Source organism: Artemia sp. Qi Xiang Cuo, chromosome 6, assembly GCF_049724085.1.
Source record: "Artemia sp. Qi Xiang Cuo chromosome 6, ASM4972408v1, whole genome shotgun sequence".
In the NCBI taxonomy this organism is placed as follows: domain Eukaryota; kingdom Metazoa; phylum Arthropoda; class Branchiopoda; order Anostraca; family Artemiidae; genus Artemia; species Artemia sp. Qi Xiang Cuo.
The window spans coordinates 55,234,823-55,248,305 of NC_142799.1; the positions used below are offsets into that span (position 1 = coordinate 55,234,823).

The window sequence follows — 13,483 nt, forward strand, 5'->3', positions numbered from 1 at the left end:
GGAGACTTTTTCCTCCCCATTTGATTCCGTGGTCTCCCATTGCCTTTCCTGGGCTCCTTAAAACAAAGTCCATCAAAATAATCCATATAAAGGGGGACAGAACACAGCCCTGCTTAACTCCTGATCTAATACAAAACCAGCTGATAACCTCATTTCCTACCTTAACCGCAGCATTGTTATTCTCGTACATAGCACTAATCACTTTAATGTATTTGTCTGGTATACCATACAATAATAAAACCTTTACTAAAGCTCTTCTATCAACAGAATCGAACAGTTGCTCATAATCTATTAAACTGAGGACCAAAGGTGTTTGAAAACTCAGGCACTTCTCAATTATTAGCCTAAGAGTGAAAATTTGGTCGACGCATCCTCTACCTTTTCTAAAACCGCACTGCTCTTCTCTTAAAACTTTGTCTACGGCATCTCTCAGTCTATAAAGCATCATATTACTAAGTAAGTTACCACTTACAGAAACCATACTAATACCTCGATAATTGCCACCCTCACTTCTATCACCTTTCTTGTAAAGTGGCTTAATTAATGTTTTCCTAAAATCGTTAGGTACTTCCACTTTTTGAAAAATCATATGCATAATCTTCAATAACTTATTTCTGACCTCAGAGCCACCATATTTAAGAAACTCATTTACCACCCTATCAGCACCTGGAGCCTTATTATTCTTTAATCCTGTTAGTACTGTTGCTAATTCCTCCTCACAAAACAAATCTTCCTTCACATCCAAAGTATCACAAACTTTTTCATTTTCCTCTATATTTTTTCTTGCAACTCTATCTCGGTTAAGCAATTTCTCAAAATGTTCGGCCCATATCTCTTTAGTTTTTTCGTTATCGCTAATTGCGACCCCATTCCTATCTTTAACTGGGACAAGTCCGGATTGACTACTCCCTCTCAATTTGTTAACGTGCCAGTACAATATTTTACTATTATGCCGTCTAGCTGCATCTTCAAGATCCTCGGCAATTTTATCCATGGCCTCCACTTCACACCTACTTAGTTCATATTTTAATGCTTTCCCCACTTTCTTTACATTTCTTTTATTTTCATACGATCTATCACTCAGATAATTCTTGTACAAGTCCTTTCTCCTTTCTATTAAACATAAAGCTTTTTCACTAATATTCTTAGCTGTAGTTCTAGCTTTCTTCCCTAATACACCTTCAGCAACTTCACAAATTATTTTTCTAAAATTATTCCAAACATCTTCCACATTATCAAATTTTAAACTCTCAAGTTTAGTATTCAACTGTTCCTGAAAAGTTTCTCTCAAATTCTCATCCTGGAGTCTGCCAACATCATAACTTCCCGGGAGGTAGTTACGCTTCCGATATTTCAGTTTTAAATTAACCCTTGACACTACTAGATGGTGATCTTTACTTTTAACATCAATAACAGCACTCCTACATAGCCTAGTATCTTTTATTGATCCTGCCAGTCTTCGGTTTACTATAACCTAATCAATAAAGTTTGCTGTCTTACCATCACGTAAGTACCATGTTAACTTATGGGCCATTTTATGACCAAACACCGCATTGGTTATAACCTGATTGTTATGCCTAAGGAATTACAAAAGTCTGTAGCCATTACTGTTTTCTTTTCCTACTCCAGATTTACTTAGGCTAGAATACCAACTATCCCTATTTCTACCAACCTGGGCGTTAAAATCTCCCAGTAATAACATCAAATTTCTACCTGGGACCTTGTCTATTTGCTCCTGTAACTGTAAGTAAAATTCATCTGAGTCCCTAGTATCTCCGTCAGTCGGTTATACAGGGGCATATACTACTATAACTGATACTCTGAACTTTCTAGTCATAAAATGAGCAATTAGTATTCTATTATTAATACCTTCCCAGCCTAAACAAGACTTAGCAGATTCCTTATTCATCATGAGCCCTACTCCCTGTCTATGTACCCCATCCTTCCTGCCTGAGTAAACAAATTCTATATCACCTAATTTCATGCTTCCTACCCCTGGGATATGAGTTTCTGAAACTCCCAATAAATCCAGTTCGAATCGTCTGAATTCGTTAGTCAAAATGTCGATACGATAGTCATCTTTTAATGTCGTAACATTCCAAGTTCCAATTTTCATGTTCTTTAAATCATTGAAATTATTTTCGCCTCAGGAAAAGCAATGATCCCAGACAACAGTTCAGGACGGGGATAAACATATCTTCTCAAGTCTATACCGAAGCGCTTAACCTGTCTTAGAACCGGAGAGCAAGAAGTCCCTGGGACCTCCATGAATGGAGGCTTTGTGCAATCCTGGGCCCATCTTGGTCACAACATGGTTTTCAGCACTTGGCGATGCTCTTCTATCAACAAGAGTCGAAATCCTGCACAGACATTCTCAAGCCTATTACTTCCGACTCATTATATATTCATGCCTACAAATATTATACTACTACGGGGAGGCAACCAATAATAGATAAATTAGCTAGGAAGAGGTTTTTCAGGCCGTAGACACACATCAGAACAAACCAAGCCCAGAAGAATTGTTCATTAGTCACAAACCCATGCGAATGCTGTGTCATTTACTAGGCTATAATTTCCTCGAGGGGTGCCACTTCTCAAGTGGGAATAGAGTTGACCGCAAGGTCCCCAGTCTTGTCGGTATCCCGAAAAGGTCGAGGCAACCCTTTGCAGAGACCGTTGTCCATAGATCTGGATCTTACGCCCCGCCGCAGTTGTCCCCCTATAGAGGATTCTCCCGCGAGGGTGTTCTGCATCACCATGCAATTTAACCAATAATTGGGAGAAGGTTTGCAACTCATGGGACTTGTGGACAAACCAGTGGGTCCTTTTGAGTGTACATTTGAGGGGCCTTCTTCCTCCTCCGCCTGTATTTATGACCCCGGGCGAGGGCGTCCCAGATTCTATTATCTGGGACAAGATTCCCAGGGACAAGGTCCCCCCTTGGTCCGTGCCTCCTATGGAAGTACCCAAACACGCAAACTACTTATAAATATATATAACTCACTGAATATATAAGTTATATACAGAAATATAGAACTCACTGAAATATTTAACCTATTACTTATAAATATATATAGCTCACTGAATATATAAGTTATATACAGAAATATAGAACTCACTGACATATTTAACCTACTACTTATAAATATATGTAACTCACTGACTATATAAGTTATATACAGAAATATATAACTTACTGACATATTTAACCTACTACTTATAAATATATATAAATCACTGACTATATAAGTTATATATAGAAATATATAACTTACTGACATATTTAACCTACTACTTATCAATATATATAGCTCACTTACTATATAAGTTATATACTGAAATATATAACTTACTGACATATTTAACCTACTACTTATAAATATATATAACTCACTGACTATATAAGTTATATACAGAAATATATAACTTACTGACATATATAACCTACTACTTATAAACATATATAAATCACTGACTATATAAGTTATATACAGAAATATATAACTTACTACTACTACTACTACTACTACTACTACTAATACTACTAACAACTCACCGCAGCACCAAGCCGCCTGAGGCCAACACAGCTACGCACGATCCTCCTCCACCCCAATCTATTCAAAGCCTCCCTTTTTACACCCGTCCACGAAGTTCCCATCTCCTTTAAATCTTTCTTTATGACGTCCTCCCACCCCAGACGGGGACGACCTGCTTTCAGTTTAGCTCTAGATGGTTGGCCGAAAAGAACAATCTTCGGCAATCTGTCATCCTTCATCTGCACAACTGTGCCCTAACCACCTCAACCTTTCTTTCATTATAGCCCTAGAGGTCGGTATTGAACCACATTTTCCGTATAGCCTTTTGTTTGAAATACGGCCAGTCAGCCAGGTACCCAGAACCATCCTTAAGCAATTTCTCTGGAAAACATCTAGCAAATCTTCATCCGCTTTTTAGAGCGTTCATGCTTCAGAACCATATTTGACCACTGTCATGACTGTAGCTTCCAATATTCTAATCTTGGTTTGCAGACTTATCTTCCTATTCTTCCAAACTTTTTTTAACTGTGAAAAAACACCCTGAGCCTTGGCTATTCTATTTTTAAGATCTTCAGTGTTCCCACCATCTTTACTAATAATACTACCAAGGTAAGTGAAGCTGCCCACCTGATCAATCTTTTCATTACCCAGCGTCACCTTTTCATCTTCACTTATTCCTAGCCTTAGTTAACTCAGTCTTCCTAACATTAATTTTCAAACCAATTCTAGCACTTTGAACTCGCAAAACTTCTAAAACTTCATTCATTTTGCTCACACTTTCATCTAGGATGCTTAAATCATCAGCATAATCCAAGTCCAGGAGACTTTTTCCTCTCCATTTGATTCCGTGGTCTCCCATTGCCTTTCCTGTGCTCCTTAAAATAAAGTCCATCAAAATAGTCCATATAAAGGGGGATAGAACACAACCCTGCTTAACTCCTTATTTAATACAAAACCAGCTGCCAGCCTCATTTCCTACCTTAACCGAAGTCGTGTTATTCTCATACATATAACTAATCACTTTAATGTATTTGTCTGATATACCATACAAGGATAAAACGTTTAATAAAGCTCCTCTATCAACAGAATTGAACGCTTGCTCCTAATCTATAAAACTGAGGACCAAAGGTGTTTGAAAACTCAGGCACTTCTCAATCATTAGCCTAAGAGTGAAAATTTGGTCGACACATCCTCTACCTTTTCTAAAAACCGCACTGCTCTTCTTTTAAAACTTTGTCTTCGGCAGCTCTCAGTCTAAAAAGTATCATATTACTAAGTAATTTACTACCTACAGAGACCAGACTAATGCCTCGATAATTACCACACTCACTTTTATCACCTTTTTAATAAAGTGGCTTAATTAAGGTTTTCCTAAAATCTTTAGGTACTTCCCCTTTTTCAAAAATCCTATTCATAATCTTCAATAACTTATTTCTGACCTCAGAGCCACCATATTTAACCTACTACTTATAAATATATATAAATCACTGACTATATAAGTTATATATAGAAATATATAACTTACTGACATATTTAACCTACTACTTATAAATATATATAACTCATTGACTAAATAAGTTATATACAGAAATATATAACTTACTGACATATTTAACCTACTACTCATAAATATATATAACTCACTGACTATATAAGTTATATACAGAAATATAGAACTTACTGACATATTTAACCTACTACTTATTAATATATATAACTCACTGACTATATAAGTTATATACTGAAATATATAACTTACTGACATATTTAACCTACTACTTATAAATATATATAACTCACTGACTATATAAGTTATATACAGAAATATATAACTTACTGACATATATAACCTACTACTTATAAACATATATAAATCACTGACTATATAAGTTATATACAGAAATATATAACTTACTACTACTACTACTACTACTACTAACAACTCACCGCAGCACCAAGCCGCCTGAGGCCAACACAGCTACGCACGATCCTCCTCCACCCCAATCTATTCAATGCCTCCCTTTTTACACCCGCCCACGAAGTTCCCATTTCCTTTAACTCTTTCTTTATGACGTCCTCCCACCCCAGACGGGGACGACCTGCTTTCTGTTTAGCCCTAGATGGTTGGCCGAAAAGAACAATCTTCGGCAATCTGTCATCGTTCATCCGCACAACGTGCCCTAACCACCTCAACCTTTCTTTCATTATAGCCCTAGAGAGCGGTATTGAACCACATTTTCCGTATAGCCTATTGTTTGAAATACGGCCAGTCAGCCGGGTACCCAGAACAATCCTTAAGCGATTTCTCTTGAAAACATCTAGCAAATCTTCATCCGTTTTTCGGAGCGTCCATGCTTCAGAGCCATATTTGGCCACTGTCATTACTGTAGCTTCTAATATTCTAATCTTGGTTTGCAGACATATCTTCCTATTCTTCCAAACTTTTTTAACTGTGAAAAAACACCCTGAGCCTTGGCTATTCTATTTTTAATATCTTCACTGCTCCCACCATCTTTACTAATAATACTACCAAGGTAAGTGAAGCTGCCCACCTGATCAATCTTTTCATTACCCAACGTCACCTTTTCATCTTCACTCATTCCTAGCCTTAGTGACTTAGTCTTCCTAACATTAATTTTCAAACAAATTCTAGCACCCTGAACTCGCAAAAAATTGTTGTAATGAATGAACTACTGGCCATAGTAACTGAAATATTGAAATAAAATGTAATTTTGAGTAAAACGACTCGGGCCATAATAACCAAAAACTATCTTTAAGGGCTTTTGTGTCATTTTCTATTGCTTTTCTATGGTTCAAAGCTTATTGTGCGTTGCTAAGATTATTCTAAAATTCCACTATAATCTGGAATTATCCTTGAAGGCCGTCTATTTCTCAATACGGTCTTCTGGCTACATTGTTAGTAACAAGATAGAAATTAATCAAGAAAAATCAAGTAATTGAATAATGAATTAATAGAATTAATCAAGTAAATGAATAATGAAAAGGATGAATACTAATAAAATTGAATTAAGCCGTCATTTATCTGACACAGTCTCACTGTTTTTTGGCTGCATATTTTTTCATTAGGTGATTTAAAGTTTAGCTTTTGTGTCAATATTTAAAACTAATTTAATGATGTCACAACATAACTTGAATTAGTACCAAGTAGCATATAAATGAAAAAATTCAAGGTGTTATCATTTAAAAATGATACTCCCCTACCCTCCCCCTGCTTTGATAGGACCCTTCGACTACCCCGTTTTCTTGTGACACTCAGAAGGGCAGCTAAAAAGGGCACGGGAGGGGGCTGGTTGCCGTTCTACCACTTTTAAATCCTCTTTTATTATTTCCCGTGATGTCTAGATAAATAAAATTTCTTTTTTGTCTTTTAGTTGTTTTCAGTTCGTTCCAAAAAATTACACTCCATTTTCTTAGTCTCCGTACTCCGTTTCCCTACTTGGTACTCCATTCCCGAACAAAGAAGCCGTTTCCAAATTTTGTTCTAGGATCGTTAGCGCAGACAGGCTTGAATTCAAATGCTTTATTTCTTAGAGATTGCTTCCTTACCAATGTACTACACCAACAATTAATGAACAAGATATTATCAGTCACATCATAATGGTAGCAGTAGCTATAAGCTGATGAAGGCTAAACCATGTCCCATAGTAACTAGAATTAAAAAAACGTTGAAAAAAAAACTGGCTTGTGAGATCGTGGTTCCAGTGCTAGCTGCAACCTTGTAAAAGACAACACAGCCCATAGTAACAAAAAAAACAATTACACCAAAATGTGGTGCCAAATCTAAACAGTACATAAAAAGTACACCGGTTTAATCGCCTTGACCGAGAACTTAACACAAGAAACTTAAAGACCCTTGGCTTGAACAACATGGAAAATAAATCGATTTGAACAACAGGGAAAACCATTGTTTTGCATGGGAAGCATTCTTTTTTCGTTTTTTTTTTGCTCCTAGTGGGGCATTGGAACATAATAGAGAATTATATAAGGGCTCATTGGTACTGTTCAAAAAGTAGTTGTTGGTACTTTTAATTCAATTAGCTTCTCAGAGTTTTAAATTCATTGCAAATTCGTCCTCTTTGGGGTAAAATCATAGTTTGGTGCCCTAAAATGGCAGAAAACAAGACTTTCCCCTGGCCCAACCTGTATGGTCACTTCAAAAAGAGCTTTAAAGTTACGTTTGAATGAGCTCCCTCTCAATTATATTGGACCTTCAATTTTATACAATCACCCCTGGGAAAAAGCAAAACAAATAAATATGCATCGACGATGTTTGTTCTGAAAAACAAAGCGAAACTCCGCATTTTGAAGATTGGATCTTGAAACCTCTATGGTAGGGTTCTCTGATATAATGTATCTAATAAAGGGTTTTTCAATCAGATCGCTTTCTTTTTTGGGGATGTTTCCCCTTTTTTAAAAAAATAAGGCAATGGAGTTCGTCCGGAATGAGGCAGACTATGTCTGCTGACCATGTGCCTCTGGATATGGGGTTTCCCCTAACTAAACGCTCCATGTTAATGGGCAGCCTCAACCTTACGAGGTGGGTGGAGCCCACCCCAGGGACTGTCAGTATCTAGGCAAGTCCTAGCTCTAATTAGATCCCAGGTATAGGGTCGGTTGGGCCTGCAACCCTCCACCCAAATTTTTACCGCAACGAAAAACGATGATACTGCCTCGGATGACCTACCCCCCCCCCTTTACCTTCCACGAACCCAGAATGTCCCTGGACCGATTTCAGACCATCGAATGAACCTTATTGACGAGGGTGGAATACGACTCGCCACCTGGAACGTACTCACACTCAACTTTCCTGGAGCTAAATCAATGCTTGCCTATGAGCTAAAACGCTTCAATATAGCTGTGATTGGCCTTACGGAAACCCGCCTTGTCGGAAGAGAGTCCGAGGATATTGGTGAAGGATATCACCTGGTCTGGTGTGGTGACCCAAAAAGCAAGACAAATGGTGTAGGCCTCGCGCTGAACGCCAGAGCCAAGAGATGCCTTCTCTCCTATAAACAAATTTCAGATAGAATACTGGTGGCTCAGCTCCAGCACAAGCATGGAAAGTGGACAATTATTGTATGCTATGCTCCCATCAATCCGGGTCCTGCGGAAGTGAAGGATCAGTTCTATGCGGAGCTCTCAGCGACCCTGTCTAGATTCCCACCGGACGACATCGTCACTCTTCTGGGACACCTTAACGCGACGGTAAATGACAGGGAGGGCGTGTGGAGAAGTGTTCACGGCCCTGTGACTCCACATTCACTGAATGACAACGGACAAACACTCCTCCAGCTCTGCAATATGCATAATCTGGTCATATCAAACACGCTCTTTCAGAGACGAGATATCACAAATATACTTGGTATAGTAACGACGGCCAGACAAAGAAGATGATCGATTATGTTATGATCTCGGGTCGCTGGTGCTCGTCGATAACAAATTGTCGGACTTATAGGTGGGCCGAGCTTGGAAACACAGACCATAGGATGGTAGTCGCCACACTCAGGCTACGCCTGAGAGCACAAGGACAAGAGAGACGGCCTCCCAAGCTCGATCTGAGTAGTCTGGCTACATCTGAGATGCAGCAGAAGTATGCTCTCGATATCTCTAACCGGTTTAGCTGCCTCCAAGTTCTGGACGACCGTAAAGTAGCATGGAGGTCGTTCAAAGATAATACACTCAATTCTGCTGGCAGTATCACTGGCTGCAGCACACACAAGAATGAACCCTGGATATCCCAGGAGACTTAGTCTGTAATCGAGCTACGCCGGAAGGCCCGCTTAGCAAAGAATATGCCAGAGTACAGACGACTCAATGGCCTGCCCAATAGCCTACTGCACAGTGATAGGAAGACCTTTGTCGACAAGAAAGCCAGCGATATTGAAGATGCCTCAAGAAAAGGAGACACCTGTACAAACACCTCCGCGAGCTGACGGAAGGGAAGACTTCCACCGTGAGCCGTGTTTTGTCTGCTGACGGAAGCATGCCGGATGACGATGAAGGCTAACTCTCTGCCTGGAGCAGTCACTTCTCAAGGCTTCTGAATGCCGAGGCAGTTGCTCATCCCGACCCTGATCTGACTCAAGCAGAAATGACCACACCCGAGGCTACTTCCGACCTCGTATCACAACCGCTTACCACCTTTGAGATCCAAAATGCTGTAAAACGGTTAAATAATAATCGAGCCCCGGCGTCTGTGGTATTTCTGCAGAACTCCTAAAGTACGGGGGTGCAGCGACGATTCTGTGGCTCCAGCTAATCTTCTCAATTGTATGGACGACGGAAAGCATACCGAATGACTAGCGTGCTAGCATCATATTGCCGCTCTGGAAACGTAAGGGCATCCGTCAAATCTGCTCCAACTATCGTGGGATCACGCTTCTCTCCGTTCCTGGTAAACTCTTCACCATGTCACTCCTGGAAAAGTGTTCCACCTTTTTGCGTAGAAAGAGAAGATTCCAGCAAGCCGGATTCATGCCCGGCAGGTCGACGACGGAGCAAATGTTTACTATGCACCAGTTGATAGAGAAGACCCAAGAGTTCCACTAAAAAGCGTATATCGCATTCGTGGACTTTAAGGCTACCTTTGATTCTGTTGATCGCTGTTCACTTTCGCTGATACTAAGAACTACGGGCCTACCCAAGAAATATTGCTCGCTTTTTGAAAAGCTGTTCGAGGATACGGAAAGCTGCGTGCAAGTCAATGGAAGACGCAGTCCCACATTCGCGGTGAAGACTGGCGTTTGGCAAGGTTGCGCCGCCGCTCCCGAGCTTTTCAACTGCGTCATAGACCATGTTATGACGAGCACGACGAATCGCCTTCAGTTTGGTCTTCAGTTCGGAGACCAGTTACTCTCTGATGCCGACTTCGCCGACGACATAGTGCTAGTTGCAAGCACCGTCGAAAAGGTCACCAAAGCTCTCCAGGTGCTATCAGAAGAAGCCTCGAAAGTTGGACTGAAGATCAACTGGCAGAAATCCAAAGTTATGCTCCTTGGGCCCCCCACGTCTCGTTCTACTGTAAAGGAAGTAAACATCGGAAGCAACCGAGTAGATGTGGTTGAAGACTTCACTTACCTGGGATCTATTCTGTCGAATGATGGCTTGATCCCAAAAGAGCTTACATCTCGAATTGCCAAAGCTTCAGCACTTGTTGGGAGGCTTAGCAGCATCTGGCGAAAGCCAAACATAAGCCACTTTACAAAAATGCGCATTTACAATGCGTCAGTCAGCACCGCCCTGCAGTATGGAGCGGAGACGTGACCAGCTACAAAATCTATCATCAGCGCCGTCGATATTGCTCAGACGAAACATCTCCGAAGAATCGAAAGAGTTCACTGGACTGACTTCGTTAGCAGCCAGACTCTCCTGCCACCTACCGCTCAAACTCCTTTCTCAACGCAGCTCGCCCAGCGTACTGTTCAGTGGTACGGCCATCTCCTTTGCCTATCATGTTAAGCCCCAGCGTGGGTCGCATTCAACTTCGACCCCACCCTACACGGATGGAAGCGACCCAGGGGACGCCCCCCAACTAGGTGGAAAGACAAAGCCAATAAAAAGCTCACCCAAGCCCACATCCCGGTGGAAGAAGCTACGATCCTGGCAAGCGATAGGTCAACCTTGAGGCGCCTAGTCTCATCGTTCTCTACACCGAACCCTCGGCAGGAGCCTTAAGTCAAGTAAGTCAAGTTAAGGTAACAATAAACTGAAAGAATTTTATGTATTTAGAATCAGCATAAAAAGCCAATACTGCCGGTGTAGCAATTGTCATGAGAATTCCATTTTTAGTTTTGGTGAATATTGGGCCAAGTCACTTTTTACTTTAACTATTTGATAAGATTCTCCTGTGACGAAATTTCTATAACCTGTTCATTTTATTTAGTTGAATAGGATAATAAAAAGAAAGAGGGGCAATTTGACATCTGGATAGTAAGTTTTTTTTTCTTTCGCTATTCCATTTTCTTTTTAATGTCTGAATATATAAGGGATTTCAGTTCGAGGGAGAAAATTGTCCTGTTATGAAAGAGATACATTTTACATGGCCGTTTGGTATCTATGCAGGCAGGATAATTTTTGAGTATATCTACTCCTTCTGTAAATTATTCTAAGGCGTAGGAAATTGCATAAAGACAAGTCTACATCTGTTATAATCTACGGAAGCAATATATAGTTCTGTAATTTTGGTTTGAGTTTGCATTTCTTTTAATATTAAATGCATAATAATTAAATATATTATTGATTAAATAAATTGATCCCTTTACCAGGAATCCTTTTCGTTTAAAATTTACAGTATTTTGTTTCATTTCACATAAAATTTAATTGCTTTTTTTATTTGAGTTTCTTCCTAAAAGTATTTTCAAAAAATTATTCCTACGAAAAAATATCCTGAAATACATTCCCTGTCAACCAATCACCACTGCTATTTTGGTGTCTAGCTTGAAGAACAAGGAAAATAAATTGGTTTGAACAACAGGGAGAATCATTGTTTTCTACCTCTACTTCACTGAGTAAATACGCCATGAAAGTAACATATTTTCTTTGCCAACGTTATTTCATTAATGATGCAGTATTATGGCCTCCTGGACAAGAACACCACGCAATAATACAAAATTTCGTTTTTTTAAAGATTGGAGCTTAATAAACCGTCACTATGTGAATTTTTTTTTGCAAAATGCCATAGGTTCTGGCAACTCAACGAGTAAATGTCATCAAAATTGTTCCCATTTTTGATGGTTTGCTTCTCATATATAAATTCTTATACAAATTGCTAATATATGTATATATGCTAAGAGCTAAAAAATTTGAAACTTATTGGATCTACTTAAGATTATCTTGTATATGAAGTTACAGAGTTTTGTCAAAAATGTCATCACAGTTTAGATGTTATATTTTGTTAATTGCAAAACCCACTAGATACAGCAATTTTCTTTTTAATTAGCCCTTAAACAGGTTCAAATATTCTGATTTCTATTAGTTATTAACCTATATTCAGCTATTAGCCATTAGCATAAGAATTTGTAAATTTAAAAAAGAAATGACAGGGAAACCATCACATAGGGGTAAAATCTTGATGAAATTCACGGGTTCAGGTGCCAAATCCTATAGCTTGTTGCCATAAATCCTTGAGTGAAAGTTTTAAACTCATATCTGTCCCAAAGATATTTCATAATTCTAAATGTGGTCTTTTTCCAAGAATCCTGATGTTATTTCATTCGTTGTACAATATCGGATGTCTAGCAAAAATAAAGTTTTTGTGGCCCTGTTTAAGTAATTAAAATAGATCAAAACACAGTAAAGTTCCGATTTATGTCCTTTGTTAATAGGCTCAAAATGGTATCTAGATATGATACTCTGAAAAAGCCAAAGATAATTTTACTTTCTCCCAGTTTTAAAGGATATGGTACCAAGCTGTGGCAGACTTGTAACCAGAAATATTTGCAGTCCACACACAACAAAGGTTTGACTGTTTATTTACTAATTTTAACGGCTGCATGAGTTCGAATACTTGCACATCCGCTATTAGGGGAGGGTTATTGAATATTTTAGTGTGGAGAAGATGGTACCAAAAGCCTCAAAAAGTGCCTTTTATGTCCAAATTATCCAATGTGAAATGTCCTTCACAGATATTTGAGGGAATCTAAACCCCTGACCTTACAAACAAATTCAAGTAGGTGGCTAATAGGGTCGGGTCTGTCTCACATTCTTCCAAAAAAGTATTTTCTTAAGCATCGAGTTCGCATATGCCTTTACTCATAAGATCAACCTGGCTGTGACACTCGTTCCTTTTCATTATGGATAAACGTGTCAAAAATACTAAATTTTAATAACTTTTGCCAAAGCAATGAATAATTGCTTGAATAAATTAAGCTCCATCTCCATTATAAATATCACCAACCCTCATTCCCCCTTCCAAAAACACAACTCTG

General features: G+C 39.1%; 1 protein-coding gene across 6 annotated transcripts in view; it reads right to left on the reverse strand.

Moving 5' to 3' along the window:
* LOC148951400 (uncharacterized) overlaps window positions 1-13,483 on the reverse strand; it is a 218,272-nt gene that overhangs the window by 18,894 nt on the left and 185,895 nt on the right. For 2 of the 6 annotated variants that reach the window (XM_089090846.1, XM_089090844.1), the window contains one exon: window positions 7,045-7,205. The exons of 1 other annotated variant lie outside the window; for it this stretch is intronic. The gene's annotated coding sequence lies outside the window, so the exon portion shown is untranslated. Of the gene's footprint in view, window positions 1-7,044; window positions 7,206-13,483 lie in introns of those variants that run through there. 3 more of the 6 variants (XM_089090850.1, XM_089090849.1, XM_089090851.1) reach the window with 3 other exon arrangements.